Raw genomic sequence first — 27,299 nt, forward strand, 5'->3', positions numbered from 1 at the left:
TATTTTATTACTTTCTAATAACGATTTTTAGGTACGTTCTAAACGGAGAGCATTCATATGGGTTTCTGTGTTAACTTTCAGAAATTGTGCGGAATTGTTTTCTTTGGTTGTTCCGGTTGATAGACTATTGTCTGTAGCATTGGATCCCTCAACTGGTGATATCTGGTTACTTTTAGAATTCTCAGTCTCCATTTCATCTTCACTTGAGGTTTCTTAACCTTCAGAGGATGAGTTACTGATAGTGACATTGGGGGAGAACATTTGTTGCTTCTTGTTTACTAGCTTGTGTACTGCACAATTTGTCTTGAGATTTTTCCGAGATTACTTTATCCGATAGTGAAACAACTACTTGTTTCTTTGGGAACCTCTGATTCTTGGATTGTAGTGGTTTCTAGAGAGATACTTTCCCCCTTCCTTTTGGGTTTCAATTCAATGTTGTCAGAAGTAGGAAGAATTATTTGATCCACTTCTATGGCTGTATTGTCTGTACAGGCAGGAGATGAAGGCGGAATTTTCCTAGCAACGTTAGCAGAAGAATTTTTATTAGGTGTAGTTGACTGAGCCTCTTCACTGGATTGCTTATTAGTTAGGAATGGAAGTGGTGGATAGTCTTCCAGAGAAACTGTTAGGTTTTCCTTGTTTTACAGTCGTATTTTTTGTGATCTAGGCTCCCGCAATTGATGCAAGGTTCCTTGCAACTCAGTTGCGAGTAGCCTATTGTGGAACAATTACCACGTCTGTTCAGAGGACAGTCTTGGGCAGGGTGCTCATCTTGCTGGCAACGACTGCACAATCTGGTCATACCCTGGTAATTTGTCATAATTAAGTGACCACTAATGGAAATGAAGTTTGGGATGGTTTTCTTCATTAAGATTTTAATGTAGATCGTATCTCCCTGTTCTATTTTTGGGTATTTATTGAATTGGCTACGTACAATTGCTAGTACGGAGCCATACTCTTGGAAAGTCTTCCTTAACATGTGACCATCAATTTCGGATGGTAGTTTCCTTAATTTCGCAAACTTTACCCCACCTCTGCCAATCGTGATGGGGAAAAACGTTTCTTCACCTATGTCTAAAGGGATTCTAAAAGTTTGTCCTTGGACAAAAGACTGGTGGTAGTCACTTCATAGAGACCTTTTGCATAGTCCCAACAATTAATATTCTTAATACTGTTTTCACCAACTAAGTCTACCAAAGCATCCGCAATGGAATCAGGTTGTACAGTTTTCCTGAAAGTGTATCTGAGTGACAGTTCTCTAGATAACTTGCTGTTTGCCATGGTGTTTATACGGTTAAACAGGAACTACTACTGGAAATATTAGTAGGCTTTATATGATACAGCCTCTAGTACGTACAGATCCTCCTATTAAGTGTAGGGCAGTCCTACCTTATAGAAGGTGGTGGAACTGTTTCTGTTTTGGGGGAATGTGAGGAAGACCCTCTAGGTATTAACTTTTAGACCGACTGCCCTGGATGTGTTTGCACACATCCACCACTGGTACCTGGCGGGTGGAGCCTGCCGGCTATGACCTCTGACACAAATGGTGTACAGAGGGGCAGTGAATTTGCAAGCTGATAGGCCTGTGCTATGAGTAGATTTCACTCACCTCTGGAAATTACAAGAGTTTGTCTTTGCCCCAGTCCAGGGGTTTGTTCTTTACTAGACCTTGTAAGTACTGTTGATCGAAGAGATATTACACACTGGTTTAGTCCAGCAGCTTATGATATCCAGGTTTCCAAACGGGAACCATATAGATATCTAAGCTGCTAGCGCTAAAACTACCTTAGCAACTAACAACAGATTTTGTTTGAGTACTTTGAGTTGTTCAAAACCTAACTCCTCGTTAGACGTCCTCCATGACCAGGGCACGGCTTAGCCAAGGCCGTTTGGAGGACATACTCATTGATAAAGCACAGTTAAAGTTTTCGGCCTCCACTTCTCAAACCATACTTTACACCTTTTGTAACTTACCATCTTGGATCTATAAAACTCCCATTGGTCCGCTCTGGCCACTGTATGAGCCAGAGGGGTTTTTAGACTTGGGAGTCCTGGTGAATCTTATGGTCTTGAAGATAAGAGACAGAAAGGAAAGGGAAGAAAAACTGGTCTTGAAGAGGGTGGGATTGGTGGGTTACAAGTAAAACAGTTGGGTTGAGGATCTAACTTGCGAAGGTACCAGTCCATTCCCTAGCTTCCGTTCACCTTGCAATCTACCCCACTTACGTGGGTTTGCCCACCGACTGCCCGGTGAACAGGAGTTAACTAGTTTAAACTTTTGATTTCTAATTCTAATATTAGTAGAATAAAACTATATATATATACTCTCTTTTTAGCTTTTACCTAAACACTAGATTAAAATAAAGATTACACATTTATTCCGCAGTTACTTCTGGGTGAGGTACAAATACAAATTTTTTTTCTTTTTTTGAGCAAATCTTATTTTATACTTTTTTGTATTTTCCCATTTTAAACTTTTTTGGTAATTTTTTCACTATCATATACACACGCATCCACACACGTAGACATATATACATACACAACAGAATGTTTTTTGTTTTAGATATATTCTATAGAAAGCTAATAAGTAAGGTTAGTAGGGTTAGTGAGATAATCCAAAGTCATACCTTTAGAGCACTTCGCGGCCTCATCGTTCTTCCATCTCAGATAGGCCATTTTCATGGCCGCTCGAAGGTGATCCCTTCCGTCGCGATGTAGGGTCCCAAGGTCCTCCATACTCTAAAGTCCCTGAAGAGAAGCTTTTCAAAAATCGATTAGTTGCAGTGTTCAAATATGTGTTTTGTGTTTATGTTCAAGTTATGTTAGAAGTAACATCGCAGTTGTCCCTCATGTATGTTTGCTAAAATGGGAGGAGTGCACCATTCTTTGGTGAAGTTGTACTCTCCCATTAGCGTGAAGTTTGTGTGCAAGTAATTTCTGATCGAACATCGCGCCAAAGCCAGGATGTCTACCAGACCAAGTTGGTGGATCGAGTGTGCTCGAGCTTTCCTTACTTTCCATATGTGATATCGTAATTCTTTGATTGTGAGGAGGATGAGTGTGTTCTTTATTGGTTTGGTGTCTATGTTCAAGTATACAATGGCCTCCTTTGAGGGAAGAGGAATATCGGATTTGTTTCCCACCTAATTCCACACTCCCTGCGCAACTGGGCAATCGTACAGTACGTGTTCGACTGTCTCTTCCCCAGGGCAAAAGACGCATGGTTCATGTGGGGCTTTTCCTCTTCTGTGTAGTTCGTGCCGCGTGGGGAAGAAGGCATGGGCCATTCTCCACTCAAGAGCACTTCTTGATGGGTAAGTGTCACAGTGTTTGTATGTTTTTTCCGTGGTTTGTCGTGGATGTTGTTGTAGTTTGTACGGTGTTATTTTGTTTTTGATTTGGAGAAGGCTATCTGATGGTAGATTAATGTCTTCTCTTTTTTTTGGTTTTGTAGTGCGTCTAATATTTCTTTGTAAAAGCGTGTGGTGTTTAGTGTTATCGGTCCCGGTGTTTTGGTTCGCCGAATAGTGGGATTTTTATCCCTAGCCAATATCTGGCGAACCATTTTGCTTGGTGTTGTTCGTGTTGGAGTACTTTTTATAGTTTTAATTGATGCCGCTAGTATTTTTGATTTAAAATGTGGGAAGTCGTATCCTTCCTGTGATTTTGGGCTGTACATTTCGTCTCTGGCTACCTCTTCCGCTTGGTAATTCCAAAAGTAGCGGAATGCCATCGACTGCCGTTTTCTAATTGTTTTTGTTGTGATTTGTTGTATTTGTGTAGTGTATAATATTGTCGGTAGGAATATGGTATTGATTATCCGAGCTCGCGCTTGTAGCGAAAACATGCCCGGACGCCAATTGTGCATTTTTGTTTGTATTGTTTGCGTTATGTCGTTTGCCGATATTTTTATTTCTTCCTGTGTGAATGGGACTCCTAGAATTTTACGGGGTCCCGTAATAATGTTCCATCCCTGTGGTGGCGTTTCGTTCGTGTTTGTTTTAACGCAGTTTTTCTTTGATTTAATTTTAATCCCGATATGTTACTGAATTGTTCTGTGGTTTTAATGAGTGCATGTAATGATTCCTTTTGTTATGATTGCCATGATGTCGTCTGCGTGGCAGATCGCTTTGCATTCTTCATGCGCCCTGCCAGGCAAACTCATCCCGGCAATGCTTTTATTTGTTTGTATGGCTTGCAATAACTGTTCCATGCATAACGTGAAGAGGGTTTGGCTAAGTGGGCAGCCCTGCCTCACCCCTCTGTATTGTAATAGGATCCGTGATCTGGCCATTTATTTGTAATTGTTTTGTGCTGTCTTGGTAGATTTTCTGTATACATATTGTATTAGTTTCGGGCTATTCCCGAATTTTGTTAGTGTGTCGAACATGTATTCGTGTTTAACGGAATCGAAGGCTTTCTCTAAATCTAGGTTTGCCAGGTAAAGATTTGATTCTTCCTAGTTTGGTTACTTAATTACATCGCGTATTAAATTTAAATGTATATTGCGATTGAGTATGCCGCTGGTTTGATTTGACTTTATTAAATATGTCAATGTCGTTTTGATTCTGTTGTCTATTTTAGTATATATTTTGTAGTCTGTTTTCGTTAGTGTAATAGGTCGCCAGTTTGTGATTTCGGTTGTGTTGTCGCTTGTTTTTGGGATAAAAATGGTGAGACCTCAAATTTAAAGTCCGCGTATATTTGATTCGTGTTTAGGAATGTGTTGAATAAGTCTGTTAATGTAGTCCCTACTAGGTGAATAAAAGTGTTGTAATATTCAATTGGTATGCCATCATCAATGCCTGGTGTTTTTTGTTACTGAAGGATTTAATACCTCCAGCGACTTCGTTTAAAGTGATTTCTTTTTCTTGGTAGGCTCCATGGTGCTCTAGCGTTTGTGGTAAGTTAGTGTTTTCCCATTGGATTGTTCCCTGCGTTTCTGTTTATATAAGTCTGTATTGTCGGTGAAAAGCCTGGCCTATTTCAGGCGTAGTGTTTGCGATCTTGTCGCTTTCGTGTTATGTTTCTGATTAAATTTGTGGAGCGGCTTTTGGTTAGTCTTTCATAAAAGGCTGCATTGTCTGTCTCTTGGAGGAGCCACTGGGCTCATTCTCCATTTGAATTTACGTGTTTCTTGTATGTCTATTGCCCGAATGTCTTCTATTTTCTTGATTACCTGGTGGTTTGTGACGGGAGAATATTGTCAGTTCGCGGTATAGTTGTTTGCGTTTTTCTTTTTGTTCTGCCCTTTTACATTTTGCTGTTTTGGTAGAAAATCGCGGTGAGGTTTTTCATTTTGATCCACCAATTTTGGATTTCATCCTGTTGTGCGTTGTTTTCATGCCACAGTAGTTCGTATTCTGTTTTTGTATCCAAATCCTGGAGAAGGCTGGTGTTCAGTATCCTGGACCTGTTTCCATACCCACTAACAAAGGTATTTTGGTTACTACCATCTTGTGGTGTGACACGTTTGGCGACGTTCATGTTAACATGTTTAATGTTGCCGTCACCTGTCGCTAAGGATGTGTATATTCGATCTATTCTTGTGAGTTTTTGCTGGCATTGCTCCAGGTTGCTGAGAAAATGTTTCCCTTTTTTGCTACCCTGTTGTCTGTTTCTCGGCACTTTCGTACTATTTCGGCCGCGCCCGAGTTCCCTGTAAGATTGTTTCCTCCCTGTTTGTCTCTATCAGGTACCTCTACGCAGTTCCAGTCGCCTCCGATTATGAGGTAATCGTGTCCTGCGAGGTAGTTATGAATTCCTGATAGGAAAGTGTTTTTCAGCTTCCCGATTTGGTGCATATATGTTCACTATCTTGTATGTTATGTTGTCGAGGGTCCAGTCGATAGTGATGACTCTCCCTTCGATGTCCCTGCGTATGTTTGTTATGTTCCCTGTCATGGGGGTTTTAACTATGATGCCTACTCCTCTAGCCCTATCTGTGCCAAAGCTCCAGAAGCTTTGGACATGGTATCTTTGTTAAATGTTTTTGATTTCTTTTAGGGTGTTAATGTGTTTCTTGTAAGAGTAGGACTTGTATGTTCTTTTGTTGCATTGTTAGAATATTCTTGTTTTCTGGGGGTTTCTAAATCCCTGCGTGTTGAGGGACGCGATGTTAATGTATGCCCTCATTTTTTGATGGATTTCCAGTCTGCCCGTGCTAATTTCTCATCCATAGGTATGGATTTTGCCATATCTGGGTATTTTTTAATGCCCCACTTGCGGCATGCCGATTCCAAATTGGTGTCGAAGTCGGTCTATCAATTTAGTGAGTGTCCCATTCAAATTGGGCTCTTGCTCCTCCTTTATAACGACCTTCGGTGAAGGTTATAAAGGTGGGCTCTGATATCCTTTCTTTTGCTTCATTGAGGCATTTGTGTTCCAATGTGTATATTATTTTGTTAGTGGTTTTACCCCACGTTTATTGGGGTTTTGGTCTTATGTATTTTTGGAGGGGTTATGGGTTCTTCTGTGGTTTTTTCCTGGGTCTCGATTTCTATTACCTCCTGTTCTGTGTCGGGGTGTGCTTCCTCGGTCAGGACGATATCGTCTAAGCTGACCACCTCTTTTGCTTCTTGAGGTTTTTCCACAGTTTCAATGGAACTTGCAGTGGTCTCAATTTTTTCTTGTTTTATTTCTACACTTAAAGTGGGGAACTCTGTTTCATTGTTTCCCTCAATATTTGTTGTTTCCTCATTTTCTTTTGTGGGATTAGCTTGGGTTTTTTGGTTTTTGGGGCATTCCCAGCTTTTATGGTGGATTGAGTAGCATCTTGTGTATAGCTGCTGAACCCCTGGATAATTCATAACCAGCTTCCACCCTGCTATCGTGACAATATTTGGGACTGGCTTGTCAAAATCATGGATATTGTCACGTTACCGGAATGGACGGACGTGAAGTCATTGTATACATGGCGGGATATTTTTATGTTCGTTCCGTAATAGAATAACTTTCTTGCAATCCAATCGTCTTTTAATTCGATTGACACCCTTTGGACTCTAATTTTTTTTCTTTGTAGGCCTAGTCCTGGTATTATTTCGTGTCCCTTGAAGTTGAAACCTTCGAGAAGGGTATCCTTAGAGGTTTTGGTTCTCAATGTCATTTGGTATCTGTTCCCAGGGAACGAGGTGATACAAATGATTTCGTCTTTTTTCTTCAGTATATCTGATACTGTTTTCAGAACCTCTCTAGGGTTAATTTGTTCATTGGTGGGGATCTGAAACTGTATTGTATTCGGTCGTTCAAAGCTGAACGGAATACCTGGAATATTGGTTTCATCAACCGAAGGTTCTGGGTTCCGTTACTCGGAAGAGGAGTTTTGTGTTCCTTTTGATAATGTTTTGGCGTATGAGAGCATTTTTTATTCTTTTATGAAAAAATCTGGGGTGGGGGGGTGTTCCCGCCAAAATAGAGTTGAATAAAATAACTTACCCTGGAACTACGTCCTTCTCACTTTGTGGCTGGGCCACAACATCAGTATCTGGGCTGTTGCCCTGGGTCTGGAATACTGGAAAAAGGGTTCTGGGACTGAAACTCTGGAAATCTGCAAACTCCCTCTGAACAGGTACTACAAAATGGTCTTCGCTTTGGAGATCTCCCTCGGGTCCGCGTCGTCGAAAAAGCGTAAGCAGCTAAACACAGGTCAGACTAGTACCATTCAGTGGTGTGGTGTGGTGTTACCCAGTCATCATTTCTGTATTAGAGTTGAAAAACTAATTTTAGGGTAAACTTAAAGTATGCGAGGTGTGCAACCAGTGATTACATTTAGTTACGTTACAATTTAAGAGATAAACATAAGTTAATTTCTTAATACCTGAGAAATTAGGTTATAGATTAAATATTAGGATGGTTGCTATTTTTGGCCTCGGATCATTTCTTCCTTGGCTCTATTTAATTAAATAAAAGCAACTTCTATGGTTACGTAACAGAATTAAGGTTAAGTAGATTAGGTACAAGAAAGACAAGGAGATTAGATTTTAATTCTTACCTGGTTATTCCACAGATAAGAAAGGACTAGAGGAACACACCATTGTTGACAGAACTCTGGTGGGTCCAGCTCTTCGAGTCTCATTAACAAAAAGTTCTTGATGCTATATCTGCAACTAATGTCTGGTAGGCCGTTTTTGCACTTGTTGTAATATGCAACATTCCTGATCTTCCAGATATGGAATCTGAATTCAATGATGGAATAGATGAGAAGTCTACTTTGGTTTTTGGACATATTTGCTGGAAGGTCTCTTAGATTGAGTGCAATGTTAGGAGTGATAGTAGTGTTGAATCTGTCACCAACAAGTCTCCATACCGCCTGAGCAGTGAAGCAATTAAAAAATAAATGCGAGATGGTTTCACTGTCTCCACAGAATACGCACTGGTCAGAAACTCGTCTATTCCATTTCGAAACTAGATGATTTACTGGGAGGATCTTGTGAGTAATATTGAAGTTGAGCAATCTTCTAGACGAATACAAACACGAGAGGATATTGTGTTTCCAAGTGGTGATATCTTCAATTGTTGGTTTGTGAGTATCTTTCAAGTTTCTTAGGCTATGGTCTAATGTTAATCTTTTATTAGAGAGAATAGGAACTTGCAAGGAAGAGATGGAGTTGAGGGAGTTCATTAAGTCCCGGTAGTCATTCGGAGGAAAGATTGCTTGAAGCCCAGAGAATGGGATATTAAAGGTTTTACAATGCATTGACCCTCGCCAATACTTTAACAATCCATGCGCAATGTGAAGAGGGTTGGATAGGGTTTGAAGAGTTCATTTAACCGGATTGCAGTGATGAGTTCTTCTAGTAATGGAATATAACCACCATTCTCTTTTGCTCTTGTCATTTTAATTCTTTTAATTTTGTCTTTTCTATTTTTCCAAAAGAAATTAAAAATTATTCTTTCACACTTTTTTATAAAGTTCTTTGTGGTGGTAAAAGGAGTCACATAGTAAGAAAAGATGGGATCATATTTGTTTAATTATTTGAGCTCTACCATTAAAGTCCAGAATGCATGACTCCCATTTAAGCTTAGTTTTCCAAAGTTTGTCCAAAATTTCATCCTGGTTTGCTAAAGTGTTTTCATTATTAAAATATAATCCTAATAATTTGATTTCAGGAACGGGAGATTTGATATTCGGCCAGAAACCTACCGGGAGGGTTGCTGTTTTCTCATTGTTGATTTTTGAACCTGATGCTGTTTCAAAAATTTTGATAACATGAGAGACTTTCTTTGGAGGCTTCGTTTCTAATGAGAATGTTGATGTCATCTGCATAGATTAAAACTTTTACAGGAGGACCGGCTGATTGTGGAAGTTCTACACCTTTTATTTCTGGTGAGCTTTTGATTAGGTTTGCCAAAATTTCTATGTATATTACATAGAGGGCGGGGGAAAGAGGACATCCTTGGCGAACTCCTCTGGTGATCTTAATAGTGTCAGACAAAGTTTCATTTATCAATAGCCTGCTGTTAATATCATGATAGACGGTTTTTATTGTGTGAAGAAGTGACGGGCCAATATCGTGCTTTGTGAGGGTTTCAAATAAGAGGTTGTGACATACTCTATCAAAGGCTTTACTTTGATCTAAGGATATCAGTAAAGCTGGCATTTCTCTGTATTTTAGGTATGAAATGGTGTCCCGGAGAAAAAATACATTGTGAGAGCTTGATCTTCCAGGGACAGCACATGCTTGGTTATTGCTTAAAATGGTTGGAAGTACTTGCGACAGCCGAAGGGATACACATTTTGTTAAGAGTTTGTAATCAGAGTTTAATAGCGTTATTGGTCTCCAATTTTTGATATCTTTGAGGTTTCCTGTCTTAGGAACTAGGAAGATTATTCCCGATTTTTGAGAATTAGTTAAATTTCCTCTGATGCAGTTTTCATACACTTGGAGGAGAGCTGGACCGAGTTTTGTAAAATTCCATCGGAGGGCCATCCGACCCTGGTGCAGAATGGTTTTTGAACTTTTTCAATGCGGATTTTAATTCAGGCAAGGAAAATGGTCTGTCTAGCCATTCTTTCAAAAAGTTGGACACTTTGGGGTTAAATTGTAGAAGCCAGGGCCATAGATATTCGTCCACCTTCTCGGCGGTATAAAGAAGATCATAATAGGTGTTGAATGCCTCAATAATCTGTTCCTTATTACTGGTACTAATATTGTTATAAATAATTTCATGTATAGCTTTTGTTTTCCTATCTTTGATTTGCACATAGAAGGGCCTGGTAAATTGATGTTCAGCAGATACTTTTTTAATTCTCGATTTGAGGAGTTGCATTCTGATATCTTGTTCTAAGGCTATTATCTGATTTCTAAAGTTTTGGATGGATTGTTGTATTTGGGGAACATTGATATTGTTACTTCCTTTTTGAAACAGTTATGAATCTGTACAGTTGTTTTAATTTGGTTCTCTTATTTTGCTTTCTTTTTTTGGAGATTTCTTGTAGTTTACATTTACAGGTGTATTTTAGATTTTCCCACCATTCTGCCTTGTCATCAGTGATGATCTATGTTGCGAAATTAATTGGTTGATTTCATTTTTGGTGTCTACTTCTTCCAGGAGTAGTGGGTTGCATCTCCACCTGACCCAAAAAAAGGCTCAGATGGGAAGAGCAAGATAACTACTACAGTTGCATGGTCTGAAATTTTCTTAACATTGCTAGTGTTGTCTACTGAATTTTGTTTCAAAAGGGTTGCAAGGTTTTCAGAGGTGTACAGTCTATCCAGCCTTGTACAGACTCCTCTACACTAGATTTCCAAGTGGTGCAAGTTTTGTTGGGGTAGAGGAAATTCCACGAATCTAAAAGGTTGTATTCAAAGCATAATTCTGACAATTGCAATTTACCGAAATCACCCTGTTTGCAATCCCCACCTACTTTATCTTGTGCTATATTCATCACAAAATTAAAGTCTCCGCCCAAAATGATTTCGAAAGACCCATCAAGGTATGGAGGAAGTTTTTTCAGGAAGTTTTTCCTTTCAGATTTCTCCGTAGGGGCATATATGTTGACCAGTTTTATACTGTAGTTGTTGATTTTGATGTGCACTATAATAATTCGGCCATCTTGATCTCTTTTAGAGAATAAAATTTTGCCTGTGAAGTTAGGATTGAAGATAATAGCTACTCCTTTGCTTCTGTTGGTTCCAAAACTCCAAAAAGATTTAAACTGGAATTTGTTTTCCATGTTTTTTAACTGTTTTTAGTTGATTAATGTATGTTTCTTGTACAAAGATAATGTCCCACTTGTGACAAAATATGTTATTATATAACCACTGTTGTTTTTTGCTGTTAAAACCTTGTATATTAATTGTAGCGATATTTAAAGGGATCGGTTGACCCATTACTGGGGTTTGGTATTGGCTTGGTTCTTAGATTTTTGTTGCTTTTTACTTTTCCGGTCTCTTTCTGGGGAGCTGGCAGCATCCCCATTCTCAGAGGTTGGTCTTGTCCTTTTGGGGCCTTGGGATTCTGGCCTTTCCCATTTTTTCAACGGAACAAAATGTGACAAGGATTTATCAACGTTTATTGGTTTCTTTTCAGAGAGGATTTGGTCCTTATGATTAAGTATATTTTTACTTTCACACTTATCTAAGACAGATTCCAGTTTACGAGTGTCTTGGAAGTCATTATACTCCTCAGTATAATTCCTAGACACAGATGGTTCAGTGACTGTGGGGACAACCACATCTATAAATTGAGGTGTGGTATACAGGGATGATTCCTCATCCATAGCTTCGCATGAATCATCACTTAAACTGGAGAAGGGAAACTCTGTTATTGCGTTGCATGAGGAGGAGATACTACTCTCTTCATCAGGTAGGCTCATTTCTTGAGGAGCAGTATTTGAAGGGATTGTAGATGACTTCACTTCTTTGGAAGAGGAGTTTTCATCTGGTGCCAGCTTTGGAGGCGTGAAATTGTGTGCAACTTCATCTATGGTATTTGCTATAGAGCTTGGTACAGAGGGATTTATTTTTCCAGGTTCCTCTTTTTCACTTTGCTTCTGAGGTACTTTCGTTGGTAATGGTGGAAACTCCTCGTTTAATATTATTGGAGCAATTAGAGTACTACATTCATATTTCCTGTGGGAAGGATCATTGCTAATTTTGCAGGGAGCTGTACAGATCAGCTGAGAGTGACCATAAATATCACAATTTCCGCAACGGTTGCTGGGGCAAACCTTGGCTTCATGTCCCTCTTGTTTGCATTTGGAACATACTCTGGTCACTCCATTATAAGAAACCATGACGAGATGTCCTTGAATAGAGACAAAGTTTGGTACTGTTTTCTGCATGTTTAGTTTAACAATTATTTTGTCCCCTTGTTCAATATTGGGGTATTTGGAAAAGTGAGCTCTGTTGATTTTAAGAACTGTGCCGTAATTTTTGAAGGCAGATACAATCATGTCAGCAGTTATTTCTGCTGGAAGTTTCCTCAAGTATATAAATTTAATAGAACTACCAATAGAATTGGGGAGGAATCTGTCCCCATTTACTGTCACACCTTTTAAGAGTAGATCTTTGGTGTAATGGTATTTAGCCGTTACCTCATATAGGCCTTTGGGGTAGTCCCAACAGTTAATGTTACATAGCTTACTGGGATTTACAACATTGGCTAAGGCGTCAGCCAGATCTTCGGCTTTGACAACTTTCTTGAAAGTGAATCTTACTGTACATGTTCTGGATAATTTAGACATTTCTAATTTAAATGTGTGGGACAGAGCTTCTTTATAGGAAGGCAGAAGTTCTACAACTGTTACGGAGGGAATGTGTTGAGGATTGTACTTGGTTTCCGTCTATCTTTCTCCAAGATTAGTACCAAAGTACAACCAACACTGGTCCTCTTGGCGGTTGGAGCCGGCCGGCTATAACCCTCCTACACCTAGGTGTAGGGGGGAGCGAGGGGTAAAGACTGCTACCACCAGTGCAATGCACTCACCTGCAACACCTCTGAAAACGATGTGTTTATTGTTACCCCGGTCTGGGGTTTTGGTCTGGCACGACCTATGTAGATCTGTAAGAACAGATACTACACCTACAATTAGCTAACTAAAGCTTAATATCTTGGGTCCCAATGGGACCCGTGGTAGATATAAGCACTGATAACAAACTATCTAGCTGATAAGAACAGATCAGACTAGTACCATTCACAGTGATGAGGTGTTACCCAGTCATCATTTCTGTATTAGAGTTGAAAAACTCTAGGTTCAGGGTAAACTTGAAGTGCGCAAGGTGAGCAACCTGGGATTAAATTTAATTAATTTGTAACTTAAATTTGTAAAATAAACATGTACTGGTTAATTTCATAATATATAAGAAATTAGGATATAATTTTAGTATTGAAATGGTTGCTATTTTTTGGCCTCAGTGATTCTTCCTTGGCTATATTAAGACAACTAGAAGAAGTAATTCTATGACTACATAACAGAGAATTTAGGTAAAGAAGATTAAGAAAAGGAAGGATAAAGTGGTTAGATTTTAATTCTTACCTGGTTATTCCACAGATAAGAAAGGATTGGAGGAACACACCATTGCTTACAGAACTCAGGTGGGACCAACTCTTCAAGTCTCATTGAAAGGAAGTTCTTGATACTATTTCTGCAGCTTCTTATAATGTCAGGAAGGCCTTTTTTGCACTTGTTGTAATATGCCACGTTACGGATCTTCCAAATATGGAATCTGAATTCTATGATGGAATAGATGAGGAGTCTCCTTTGGTTCTTGGACATGTGAGTGGGTAGGTCTATTAGCTTGAGTGCCAGGTTAGGGGTGATAACAGTATTGAATCTGTCTCCAACAAGTCTCCAGACCGCCTGAGCAGTGAAGCAATTGAAGAACAGATGAGCAATGGTTTCTCCTTCTCCACAAAATACCCACTGGTCAGTCACTCTTCTATTCCATTTAGACACCAGATGATTCACTGGGAGGATCTTGTGAGTAATTTTGAAGTTAAGCATTTTTCTTGTAGCATACAGACACGAGAGGGTGTTGTGTTTCCATGTTGTTATATCTTCAATTGATGGTTTTTCAGTGTCTTTCAGATTTCTTAAGCTCTGGTAAATTATTGGTCTTTTGTTAGAACGTATAGGGTCTTGTAGGCGGGGGATGATGGAGTTGAGGGAATTAAGTATGACCTGGTAGTCACTCGGAGGAAAGATTGCTTGTGGACCATAGTACGTTATATTAAAAGTTTTGCAATGCCTTGATCCAAGCCAGTACTTTATCAAACCATGTGGTTTGGGTTGATCAGGGTTTTGAAGAGCTCACTTAACCGAATTGCTGTGTGTGTTCTTCCAATAACGGAATATTAACACCACCATTCTCTGTTGGTCTTGTCATTTTAATTCTTTTTATTTTGTTCTTTTCTGTTTTTCCAAAAAAAATTAAATTATCTTTTCACATTTTTTAATAAAGATTTGTGGTAGTAAAAGGGGATACATAGTATGAGAAGGTAGGGATCATAATCTGTTTTATTATTTGGGCTCTGCCATTGAAGTCTAAGATACTTGACTCCCATTTAAGTTTGGTTTGCTGGTGTTTGAATAAAATTTCTTCCTGGTTGACCAGAGTGTTTTCATTATTAAAGTATAGGCCTAATATTTTGATTGAAGGGTTGGGAGATTTGATATACGGCCAGAAACCTATAGGAAGAGTGGCTGTTTTGTCTTAATTTTTGAGCCTGATGCTGTTTCAAAAGTTTTGATAATATGTGAGAGACTTTCTTTTGAGGCTTCATTTCTAATGAGAATGTTGATATCATCTGCATAGCTAAAACGTTTAGGGGTGGGCCGACTATTGGAGGAAATTCCACACCTTTTATTTCTGGAGAGCTTCTAATTAGGTTTGCCAAAATTTCAATCTAAATTACATAGAGGGCGGGGAAGAGAGGACATCCTTGTCGAACTCCTCTTGTAATCTTAATAGGGTCAGACAATGTTTCATTTAAAAGAAGTTTGCTGTTTATATCATGGTAGACGGTCCTAATTGTGTGAAGCAGAGACGGACCAATATTATGCTTTATGAGAGATTCATATAAGAGATTATGGCACACTCTGTCAAAAGCTTTACTTTGGTCCAAAGATATGAGGAAAGCTGGGATTTCTTTGTGTTTTAGGTAAGATATAGTGTCCTGGAGAAAAAGAACGTTGTGTGAGCTTGCTCTTCCTGGAACTGCATGCACATGTTTGGTTATTATTTAAAATGGTTGGAAGTACTTGCGCTAGACGTAGGGAAATGCATTTAGTTAAGATTTTATAGTCTGAGTTTAATAAGGTTATTGGCCTGCAATTTTTGATGTCTTTGAGGTTTCCCTTTTTGGGCACTAGGGAAATTATTCCTGATTTTTGAGAGGTTGTCAAATTCCCTCTGATGCAGTATTAGAATACTTGTAGGAGAGCTGGACCGAGTTTTGACCAGAAAGTTTTGCAGAATTCCATGGGGAGGCCATCCGAACCTGGAGCAGCATGATTTTTGAAAGTTTTTAACGCGGACTTTATTTCAGGTGCAGAAAAGGGTCTGTCTAGCCATTCTTTCTGGAAGTTGGGCACTTTTGGGTTTTTTGAAGGAGCCTGGGCCATACAGATTCATCCACTTTTCCAGCTGTGTAAAGTTGAGAGTAGTAGGTTTTGAATGCCTCGATGATATGTTCCTTTTTGGTAGAACTAATGTTATGAATAATTTCTTGTATAGCTTTGCTCTTCCTATCTTTGATTTATGCGTAGAAGGTCCTGGTGAATTGATATTCATCCGCGACCTTTTTAATTCTAGATTTGAGGAGTTGCGTTCTGATATCTTGTTCTAGGGCTATTATCTGATTTCTAAAATTTTGAATGGATTGTTGAATTTGAAGAATATTACTATTATTACTTGTTGGAAAAGGAATATGAATCTGTAGAGTTGTTGTACTTTGGATCTCTTATTTTGTTTTCTTTTTTGGGAGATTTCTTGTAATTTGTCCTTACAGGTAAATTTTAGCTTTTCCCACCATTCTGCTTTACCATCAGTGATAAGATCTAAATGCTGCGAAATTAATTGGTTGATTTCATTTTTTGTCTTCTAAGAGTAGGGGATTAAATCTCCAATAACCCGGTCCGAAAAAGGAATCGGATGGGAAGAGAAAGGTAGCTACCACTGTTGGGTGGTCTGAGATTTTCATAACATTTCTTGTGTTGTCTACTAAATTTTGTTTCAAGAGAGCAGTAAGGTTTTCAGAGGTGTAGAGTCTGTCAAGCCTTGTACTGACTCCTACTGGATTTCCAAGTGGTGCAAGTTTTATTGGGGTAAAGAAAGTTCCACGAATCTATAAGATTGTATTCAAAGCATATTTCTGACAGTTGTAACTTACCGAAGTCACCTTGTTTGTGATCTCCTCCTACTTTGTCTTGTGATAAATTCATTACAAAATTAAAGTCCCTGCCCATTATAATTTCACACGATCCGTCTAGGTATGGAGAAAGGTTTTTTAGGAAGTTTTTTCTATCAGATTTATCTGTTGGGGCGTAAATATTGTTGATTTTGATGTGGACTATGATAATACGTCCTTCTTGGTCTCTTTTAGAAAATAGGATTTTTCCTGTGAAGTTAGGATTGAAAATAATAGCTACGCCTTTACTTCTGTTAGTTTCCGAAACTCCAGTATGATTTAAGATTGAATTTGTTTTCCGAGTTTATAACTGTTTTTAATTGGTTGATGTACGTTTCCTGTAAAATATAATATCCCAATTTTGATAGAGCATGTTAAGTAACCAATTCTGTTTTTTGCTGTTATTAAAACCTTGGATATTAATTGTGGCTATGCTTAAAGAGGTTGTTGGTCCATTACTGGGATTTGAACATGGTTTGATTCTTAGGTTTTTTTTTTAATTTTCCGTTCTCTTTGGTGAGCTGGAGGTGTCACCATTTTCAGAGGTTGGTCTTGTCCTTTTGGGGCCTTGGGATTCAAGCTGTGTAAATTTTTCCAGGCAAACAACTGGATTCCTGTTAGAAGTATCTACATCTCCAAGGGGTTTCCTCTCTATTTGTTTGGAGGTTTTACACTTGAGGTTATTTTTACTGTCACTCGACATAGAGTTTTTAGAACTTCTTGTATTTTATGGGTAGCTTGTGCGTCCGTAGACACATCGACAATTTGACTGGCATCCGAGGAGAGTTCAGTAGTGAGAGAGGAGTCGAGAGCTCCGAAAGACTGAGTTTGCCTAGGGAGGGAGATTTCTTCTCCATAGCTTCATTTGAGTCCTCGCTGAGATCAGAGAAAAAGCTATCTGGAATAGCTTCACATGACGAAGGGAGGCTACACTCTCCTTCTGGTAGGTACATTGCTTCAGGAGCACTATTTGGATTTGGAGGGATAGTGGTTGATCTTCCTTCTTCTGAAGAAGAGTCTACGACTGCCAGGTTAAGAGGCGTAAAATTGTGTTCGACGTCATCCATAACATGTACTGTGGTACTAGGTTCAGAGGAATTTGTTTTTTTATAATCCTCGGATTCACTTTGTTTCTGAGGTACTTTCATTGGAAGTGGTGGAAACTCCTCATTTGATATTATTGGAGAAATTAGTGTACTACATTCATATTTCCTGTGGGAAGGATCGTTACAAATTTTGCAGGGAGCTGTACAGATCAGTTGAGAATGACCATAAATGTCACAATTACCGCATCGGTTGTTGGGACAGACCTTGGCCTCATGGTCCTCTTTCTTGCATTTGGAACATACTCTGGTCACTCCATTATAAGAAACCATGACTACATGGCCTTGGATAGGGACAAAGTTTGGTACTGTTTTTTGCATATTAAGTTTGACGCTTATTTTGTCTCCCTGTTGGATGTTAGGGTATTTAGGGAAGTGAGCTCTATTGATTCTAAGGACAGTACCGAAACTTTTGAAGGCGGATGTGATCATTTCATCTGTTACTTCTGCTGGGAGTCTTCTCAGATAAAAGAATGTTATAGAACTGCCTATAGTATTAGGAAAGAATCTTTCTCCATTTACTATAACTCCCTCTTTCAGGAGTAAGTCTTTGGTGTAATGATCTTTGGCAGTAACTTCATATAGCCCTTTTGGGTAGTCTAGTCCCAACAATTAATATTACATAATTTACTGGGACTAACAACTTTAGTTAAGGGGTCAGCCAGATCTTCGGCTTTGACGATCTTTTTGAAGGTGAATCTTACTGTGCATGCTCTAGTTAATTTGGACATTTTAATTGTGTAGGACAGGAGCTTCTTTATAGGAAGACAGAGGCTCTGAAACTGTTACGGAGGGAAAGTGTTGAGGCTCGTACTTGGTTTCCGCCTGTTATCCCTGCTCCAAATATAGTACCCAAGTACAACCAACACTGGTCCTCGTGGTGGTTGGAGCCGGCCGGCTATAACCCTCGTACACCTAGGTGTAAAGGGGGAGCGAGGGGTAAAGACCACTACCACTAGTGCAATGCACTCACCTGCAACACCACTGAAAACAAATGAGTTTGATATTACCCCAGTCCAGGGTTAGTATCTGTAAGAACAGATACTACACAAGAGAATAGTCTGAAAAGCTCAATATCTTGGGTCCCAATGGGACCCGTGTTAGATATAAGCACAGAAATACAACAAACTACCAAAGCTGATAAGAACAGATTTTGTTTGAGTACCTTGAGTTGTTCAAAACCTAACCCTTCGTTAGACGTCTTCCTTGACCAGGGCATGACTTAGCCATGGCCAGTGGAAGACATACTCATTGTTAGAGTACAGTTATCGAAGCTTCAGCCTCCGCTTCCACTTCTTTAACCGTACCCTATACCTTTTGTGGTTTACCATTCTGGTTCTATTAAATTCCCATTGGCCTGTTTCGTCCTTGCCCTCTGACCACTGTTTGAGCCGAGAGGGTTTATAGACTTTGCAGGCCTGGGAATCCTGTTGAATCTTATGGTCTCGAAGATACAAGGCTGAAAGGAAAGTTGAAAAAAACTGGACTTGAAGAGGGTGGGATGGGTGGGATTCTAATCATTACTTTGGTTGGGGATCTAACCAGTCAAAGGTGCCAGTCCCCTGGCTGGTTTCTGTTCACCATGCAGTCCACCCCAGTTAATTTGGGTTTGCTCGTAGAGTGCACGGTGAGCAGGGGTTAATTATATTATGAAAATTATACTGAAATTGTAGTTCTACGAGCTTGGAAGATGAATTAAATCAGTTACTAATTTTATACACATTTGTTCACGCACACACACATGCATACACACCTATTTACACAAATATATCTACCTGAATATACAAAACACATACATGCCCAACAATATATTTTTTTTATTATTATAGATTAAACTAAAAAATTTTACATACACACACACATACTTACACACCTATCTACATATACACATTGATATATTAATCATCCACCCCATATACTTATAGATACATACTTGCTCATCACTTTCTTTGCAATAAAGGTTCTAAACATGGGAAATGGGAGGGGACCGCGGCCCGAGTGATGCGGCCTACAGGAGGCCGCACCGCTTCGATGTTTGCCTTCGCTGCTCGGGCACCATCGGGCCCACCGATCTCCTCAAAGCTCCGCCTTTTCTCTGAAATTAAATGAAAATCAGAGGGGGAGGGAAGTTTTCCTACTGATGCCGTACTATTGTCGGAGACATCAGCTTCCGTTGGCGAATTCGTTCCCTATGTCTGTCCACCATATCCGTGATTATGCTTCTCTCTTCCAGTAATTTCACCAGTGTGTTGCATAGTTCTTTCCCTTTTTTGGTGAAATCTAGGAGTGGATAACAGTCGCTTGGAGTTACTGCTGTGATATCCAAAATCACATGGTTTCCCCATATCATTCCGTTCTTCTTAGTGACAGAGACCTTCTTTTTGTTCAGAAAAACGTATGGCATGTCTCCTTTTTCTATCATTTTTTTAATCTTTAGGGAGGTCTGTCGTTTTCCCACAAAATTTTCCTGTATGATTGTTCCCTTTATCTGGATGGAGGGTTCATCATTGTACTTAATATCATTGTACTTAATATCATTGTACTTAATATCCATGATGTCTTGTCTCTTCATTTTTAAACTGTTTTTTCTCCTGACTTCCGTTATGGGAGGGGGTCTATTTTCTTCTTTTTCCTCCCTTGTTTCTTCCGCTTCTACTTCAGTTTCCTCTTCGTATTCATCGTTTTGACTTTCTTTTTCTTTTGGTTCATCAATTTCTCCTTCCTCTACTTTTTCTTCTGTTTCTCTTACTGCTTCTATTATTTTTTGTCTCTCGATTCTTCCTTTTCTGTTCCCTTTTTTGGTAAAGGTGGAAATTCTTCATCGGACATTACAATGTTGCTCTTTGGACATTTGTATTTTCTGTGTTCCAGGGCACCACAGTGGTTGCAGGGTTTCTGACACATTGGTTGTGAATGTCCGATGGTGGCGCAGTTTCCGCATCTATTCATTGGACAGTCCTTTGCAAGCTGGTCATTTTTCTGGCACCTACTGCACGATTTCACCACTAGGTAGTAAGTCATGACGAGATGCCCATTAATTTTGACGAAGTTTGGGACTGACTTTGTCATTTTCAGCTTCACATATATTCTGTCCCCTTGCTCTATTTCCGGATGTTTGTCAAACTGGGCTCGGAAAATTCCTATAACATTTCCATATTCTATGAAGGCATCTTTTATGGTTTTGTTGTCGATCTCTGCAGGCAATTTACGTAGGTATACGTATTTTATCCCACTGCCGCCAACTATTGTGGCATGGTGAAGCTCATTTCCTATGAGAATCCCTGTATCAATTAGGGTGTACTTCGTCCAGTGGTTCTTAGAGGTTACCTCATAGAGGCCTTGCTGAAAATCCCAACAATTGATGTTGCGGATGTTCGATACTCCCACAGCGTTCACCACGGCGTCCGCGACTTCCTCGGGTTGGACGAGTTTACGGAGGGTAAACCGTACAGTCAACTCCCTATCAATCTATTGGTTAGTCATTTCGTGGTTTTGTTTAGTCAGGGCAGGGTCAGGGGTAGTAGGGGAAAAATCAGGGAAATAAAAGGCAGTTCTTACCATAAGGTCCTTTCCTTCTTCTGTCGGGGATTGGAACACGATCGAATGCGACACACTGGATAGGCAATGGATCCTCAGGAAGAACAGGTACTACAACCTTGGCTGGCTCTGGAGGCAGGAACAGGTACTACACTTTGGCTTTAGTCCTCGATCTGAACAGATGCTACTTTCTGGGATTAGCATGGAGCTCTCTTTTCCGTCCGATCTTAGCCAAAAGGCCGAGAACCGATACGAAGAAATAAAATTTTTACCTTTTTAATAACATTCATTTATATTCCTTTGCGGTGGTTTTTTTTAATATTAGAAAGCTTTTGGGAATTTCAAAAATTGAATAAATTATGAAAATATCATCTTGAGTTGCAGTGTATATTTAAACACAAGGTAACGTTCTGTTTGAATTTTTCTAAAATATTAAAACCGGTACTGAAAGCAGGTACAGGAAGTCTTAATTTTCCAGTCTTCTATAACATGCTTATTTGGAACAATGCCATTGGTTCAGCAGATAGACCACGGGTGGGGTCGATTATGTGCGGCTCTTTGAACATCTAAGTGCTCTTCTGATTTTCAGCTTACATGGACAAGGTCAACATTGTCAGTTTCGTTTGTGGGTGCGTCGCGATAGCCTAGACGTAAGGCGCGAAGGTTATGGCGATTATAAAATTAACAAACTAATACCGCGGTCACCACCCCTGCGAAAATTCCAGACCTAAACAATTTGTAATTATATTGACAATTATTTCAAGGCCGATTGTTTGTACAAAGTATGAAAGTTTCCTAACACGACATGAGAACACAATCCTCAGCATCCCCGAATTGCCTTCATTATTGCAGTAGCATCCGTTTATTGTGATCGCGGATAATATTAGCGAGCGATCGGCTATTGTTAAATTCAGTCGGTCCCGAAACTCACCATTCAAATTGAATTCAAAATAATTCGCCTATTATTTTCACAAGTTCCGGTTATTGTTATCGAAATCCTCGAATGTTTAGTCTTTGCCTTTTCAGTCTCAGAATTCTGAGAAATCAATGTTGATCAGGAGAAAATTTGTCAAACATTTGTAGAAATCTCATTATTTTGTTAATGTTTAACTTTACCCACCTGCATTTACATGGAAGAATAATCTTAATCTCTTCATATTAATCTTTCATGCAAATGCAGATTCAACTTGAATAGCCTTTGACTTTAAGTGTTCGCCAAAACAAGCCTTACGGCACAAGGAAGTAAAAAAAAATAATAATAATAAATAAAAATAAAAAAAACCCGTAAACTTTACTTTTCAAGAAAAGCAAAGAATTTTGGACTGCTATATATGATTAGTTGCCCAGAACGAGTCAGCATAGTGCGTTGTACATTTCGAAATTTCACGACCATTCTGTTGCAAGATCTTTAAAAATTAAAAAATCAAACATTGAAATTTCAGCTCTTACTAACGAGAACATGGATTGGAAGAGATCTGGTAAGGATATTCAAGTTGAATAAGCATTAAAAAAATTGGTTTCGTAATGTTTGTGAAAAGAATGGTGCGGTTAATGTGCTTTTGATGCGTCCAAAAGCAGAACTTTAAAAAAAAAAAAAAAAGGCAAAGAAAATTTCACTTGCAACTGATGCATGATTTTAAAGGTGGAAAATCTGATAAAATATTGTGTGCAAGCATATTCATAGTGAAGGAAAAAGTGGCGATTTTTTATCTGTCGATTAAGACCGACCGGCCAAAAATTAGGGCTGATTATTCTTCCGACGATTTTCACAACGAATGCAGTTGAAACGGGACTCTATCCTCGTGCAATGCCTGAGCATGCTTATCTGTTTATAAAATAAAGTACTAAAGGATTTAAATTTTCAAAAGGACGAGTAACAGTTGCTAATGTGATAGGTGAGGATCGAGAGCTCCTAGTGATTGGAAAAGTAAAAATCGTCGATGTTTTTAAGATGTCGAAAGATTGCCTGTTGACTACTGTTCTCGTGCAAATGCTGCGATGATTATTGACATTATCATCAGCAATTGGTTGGTTAAGTGCGATGCCCACGAGTAAATGAATGGCAATCTCAAAATACAATAATGCTAGTTACGCATTTTGAAGAAATTGTTTGTTTTTTAAGTATAAAAAATAACCTATCAATTGTGAACATGAAAAACTGGACTGTGTCGGCAAATGTAGGTTGGCATACTCTATTTCCAAACAAGTAAATGTCTTAAGGGAAAGATAATTTCATGGCGGATGTGAACCTCTTCCGCATATTGGAGGGACGAAGTGGCTATATATATATTCACGAAGCTTCTCATCTATGTATTCGTTAAGTTTCATTGCAAATATAAATCCAAAGGTAATAGTAGAAATGAAAACTAGAAGAAAAATGTATACCTTAAAACTATATTGGGAATATGATATCATTAATCTTTTTTCTTTTTTTATTTGAAAAAAAGTCTTGATTGACGCTTCAAGAACACTGCAGCTACTTACCCGTTACTGAAAATAAGACATACGTAGGGGAGTACATTAAACAGACGACATCGCACTTCTCGCTACTTTGGTACTGGATGGGACTTAATATTGCATAACGGCCAATTGTCCGAGAACACGTATGGACGCTAGTTAAGTATTCATAGCCTTATTCTCTACTCTTATAGCTCCAGTATCAGATATTCGACATTATTTTCAAAATGCAAAATAGTTGCTTTTTTATTCTCAGTACGTTTTTTAAACAATCTTCGTGGGGAGGGGGGAAGATTTTCGGAAACAACAGGTGGTAGCGAAAGAATCTTTATGTAAAATAAAGATTATGTTGAACAAAAATTTTCTGAATCGGCGAATGTTGACTCTGAGGGCGGATTAAATAACTGTACGAGCAGAGTTTGTCAGAGGGGGCGAAACATTGGGGGAGAATATAATAAAAAAAACAAATTATCGGGAGATTTTTTACGATAGTTCTAGATTAGAACAGTGCATGAATTAAGCGCTATGTATTTTTAGCCTCAGTTTTAACACAATCAGTGAAAACTGGAAAGTTCTATTGATTACACCCAAATCCATGATTTCAGCTTTCGACATCAAAAAAAAAAAAAAAAACTTTGCATTTGAGCAAGAACCACGCAATGTGATTTTTTGTTTGTTTGTAAACCTCATGCAATGAGGATCGAGTGTTAGGAGAGACTTTATTACTGAAAAGATCGGAAATTTTTTATAAAAAAACATAATTATATGGAATATTCTGCCATGCCTTGCAAGAAGTCATAAAATTGTGTTAACAAAGATGGCATGCATCATCACCACATATGAGCTAAGAGTCGTTAAGCTCTTGACTTTAAGGTGGAAGCAAGTTACCGCTTGTAGACGGTGAGAAGGGTCATCTTGTAGTATCTTTTATCATTACTACGGATGAGTTTCTTCCTGGAGAAAGTGCCAGTCCCTTTCCTACTTTTTTTTCACCATGAACTTTATTTTTACTTGTGTGGCTGCAAGGTGAAAGAGGGGTTATTAAGATGGTCTGAACCCCCTTCACTGCTGCATCCCCTAACGGCTTGTTTTTAGTCATTTCGGAATCCTATATAACCATTATTATTATCAATCTACAGAACTAAATCCACAGTTGTATTTGTTCATTTTACGGGAGACGAAAACCTCAAGTCTTCCGGAGAAAACACACGCTTGTCCCTACCAGACATCGTCTTTCTCGGTAACAGGTCAAAAAAAAAAAAAAAACTCCTCGACATTAAAGTGTCCGCAATAGGGAAAAAATCGCTCAAAACTCCACAAAGATTACTTTTATTATTAAGGTCGATGCGCGTGCAAGAAACTAATTTTCTGATCATCAGCTGCAAATATATAAGTGATTCACTTATTTTCTCCTTGAAAATCGAGTTGCTTACACACAACTGAAACATCTATAACATTATATATATTCTGTACGATTTTGTAAAGATAAATAAAACTCTATATCTGCAAGCGAACACAAGCTATACAAAGAACCGAAAAAATCACGTAGAAAGAATGAACGAGGACAACAGATGGCCAAATATTGCCTGGATATCAAAACCATAGGGACACCGATCTAGAGGAGTTGGGCAGAAGACTTTATAAAACCCTTGAAAACGTTACCGCCAAACAAGTGACTAACACCCAAAGCTAAGAAGATGTTGAAGCGAACACAAACGTGCGGGTGCTTGAGCGTGTACCACCTTTTCCAAAACCAGTGTTTTAATGCCACATCTCGAGGAAACTCGCGACAAAGGGGATTAAATAACTCATGAAGTAAATCAAAGTTTACCAAACGTTGTTCCGTGAGAATTTCTCGTGGAATTTGTCATTTTAGTTTTCTAAGCGGGTTTCATGCCTTAAATATTTTATAGTGGAAATATTCTGAGGAGAATAATAATATTCGTAAATGTCGAAAAGCTCAGACCCAGAATGCCTATTAACATCTGTGTAGCAAATGCCAGTGACCAAGCGGCATATAAGGTAAAGTATTCATCAATTATCGTCAATTTTCACACATCCAAACCTTTCAAAATTTGGGAACGGCAATACCTCTGTTTATGACCGATCATAGAAATTGCCTGCAAGCCCATTACAACAATGGTCGCGATATCCTCTGTACTGAACTGAAAGAAATAACATCGGTTTTGCAAATGTTAGTTAGTTAGTGACCGATCAGCAAGCAAGCCAGTATAAATAAAGAAAATTTTTCCATTAAAACTAAAGATGAAGGTAGTCTGTAACCCCTTCTCAAATTTAGTAATAATGCTGAATATTTTCTTCGCAAGTTCGTATTGTAACGTGAAAGTTTACAAACAGTAGTGCCATCATTAGGTTAAAAGAAATAGGCCTATAGATTTAAATTTTAATATGAATAAGAAGAGTCAAGGGACTTTGTTTATTTTTGGTGTTAAGAAATCTCTTGTTGGAGGGGTTGGTGACACAACAGATCTCACGGATTCATCCACCTCCATCCTACAAAGCGATCTCCAGGATGTACAAAAGGAGGAGGAAAACTAACCCAATATCAGCACGCTGGAGAAAAAGTCTGCATTCACTTGTAAGTACTCATAATTATGTTGTAAATTTTTGGTCACCAGAATGGGATATGTCAATGAAGATCAGCACAAATTAACTTAACGATGTTTTATTTAATGATCATTGATTAATTTTATAAACAAATCAGCTAAATTAACAATTACTATATAGTTATCACATTACAAAGTAACCAATGTGTTGCGTCAAAATTTCAGAATCTGTGAAGTGTTCCGTCGTCGGTAAAGTTTGGGAAACTCTGATCTGAATAATAACGCTTTGCTCGATATTTCGGATTCAATTGTAAAAATTCATTTGCCATTCTAAGCCGAAACCTGAACGCTTTTTAGAGTTAGAAACACGTTTTTGGGTCTTCCTCTTCTCCATCGTTCCTTGAAAAATGAGTAGGAAGGATACGGTTGGAATCAGTGTGTGTTCGGCTTTAATTTAATATATACGGTTGGATCTCCTCAGAGACAAGGTTGAAACCGTGTCAGGGTATTCTTTTAAGCTCTCTGGTCATATTCTTTTTTGTTTAGGAAAATTTCATACTTTCTACATTTGGCGTTGATATTTTGCTGAATTTAATATCCACCTGATTTTTATAAACTGGCATCGCCGAACTGTAGTACAATTTGGCTCTTCTTTGTAGGAAAAATGGTTTCTACTTATTCCATTGTATTTCTTTATCATCCTTTTCCTTTGTTTCCATTTATTGTTTGCAAATAAAAGCATTTCTTAGGAAATGTGTTTTTTCATTATGGAAAATACCTAAGAATAGCGATCTGTACCCTTTCCCCCACCTTTATAACGAGTTGCCCGAGATTGTACTACGTACTAGGAATACTTGCATTAGCTCACGCCTAGTAATTCGACGATACTTTATACTTTCCTATATTCGGCATGGAACTCTCTGATTCCTATCTTTGAGTTTCTCATTCGGTTTTAAAACAATATGGGATTTAATATCCCCTTAATTTGAAAAACAGTTAAGTCACACTTTTGTCATCCAAAAGTGTCGAACTCTAAAAGCCTCCCTCCCCACCCGCTTGCATTTGTTTATATTTCAACCATCTCTGGAGCATTCTCTTTGTAATACAGAATTACAAAGATCCGATTCTATTTCTGGTCTGTGAATGCCTTGCTAAGCACAGGGTGGCTCACAAGTCAAGAAAGGGTTTTAAATATTAAACGTTTTTTTTATTAGTTTTGAAAAAAGTTATTTTCAATCCTACATGACTAGTTGTTTTCCTGTTATCTATTATGTAGCCGATT

The sequence above is a fragment of the Typopeltis vanoorti genome, chromosome 24 (genome assembly GCF_054136105.1).
Source record: "Typopeltis vanoorti isolate ZY-2024b chromosome 24, IOZ_Tvanoo_1.0, whole genome shotgun sequence".
Taxonomy (NCBI): domain Eukaryota; kingdom Metazoa; phylum Arthropoda; class Arachnida; order Uropygi; family Thelyphonidae; genus Typopeltis; species Typopeltis vanoorti.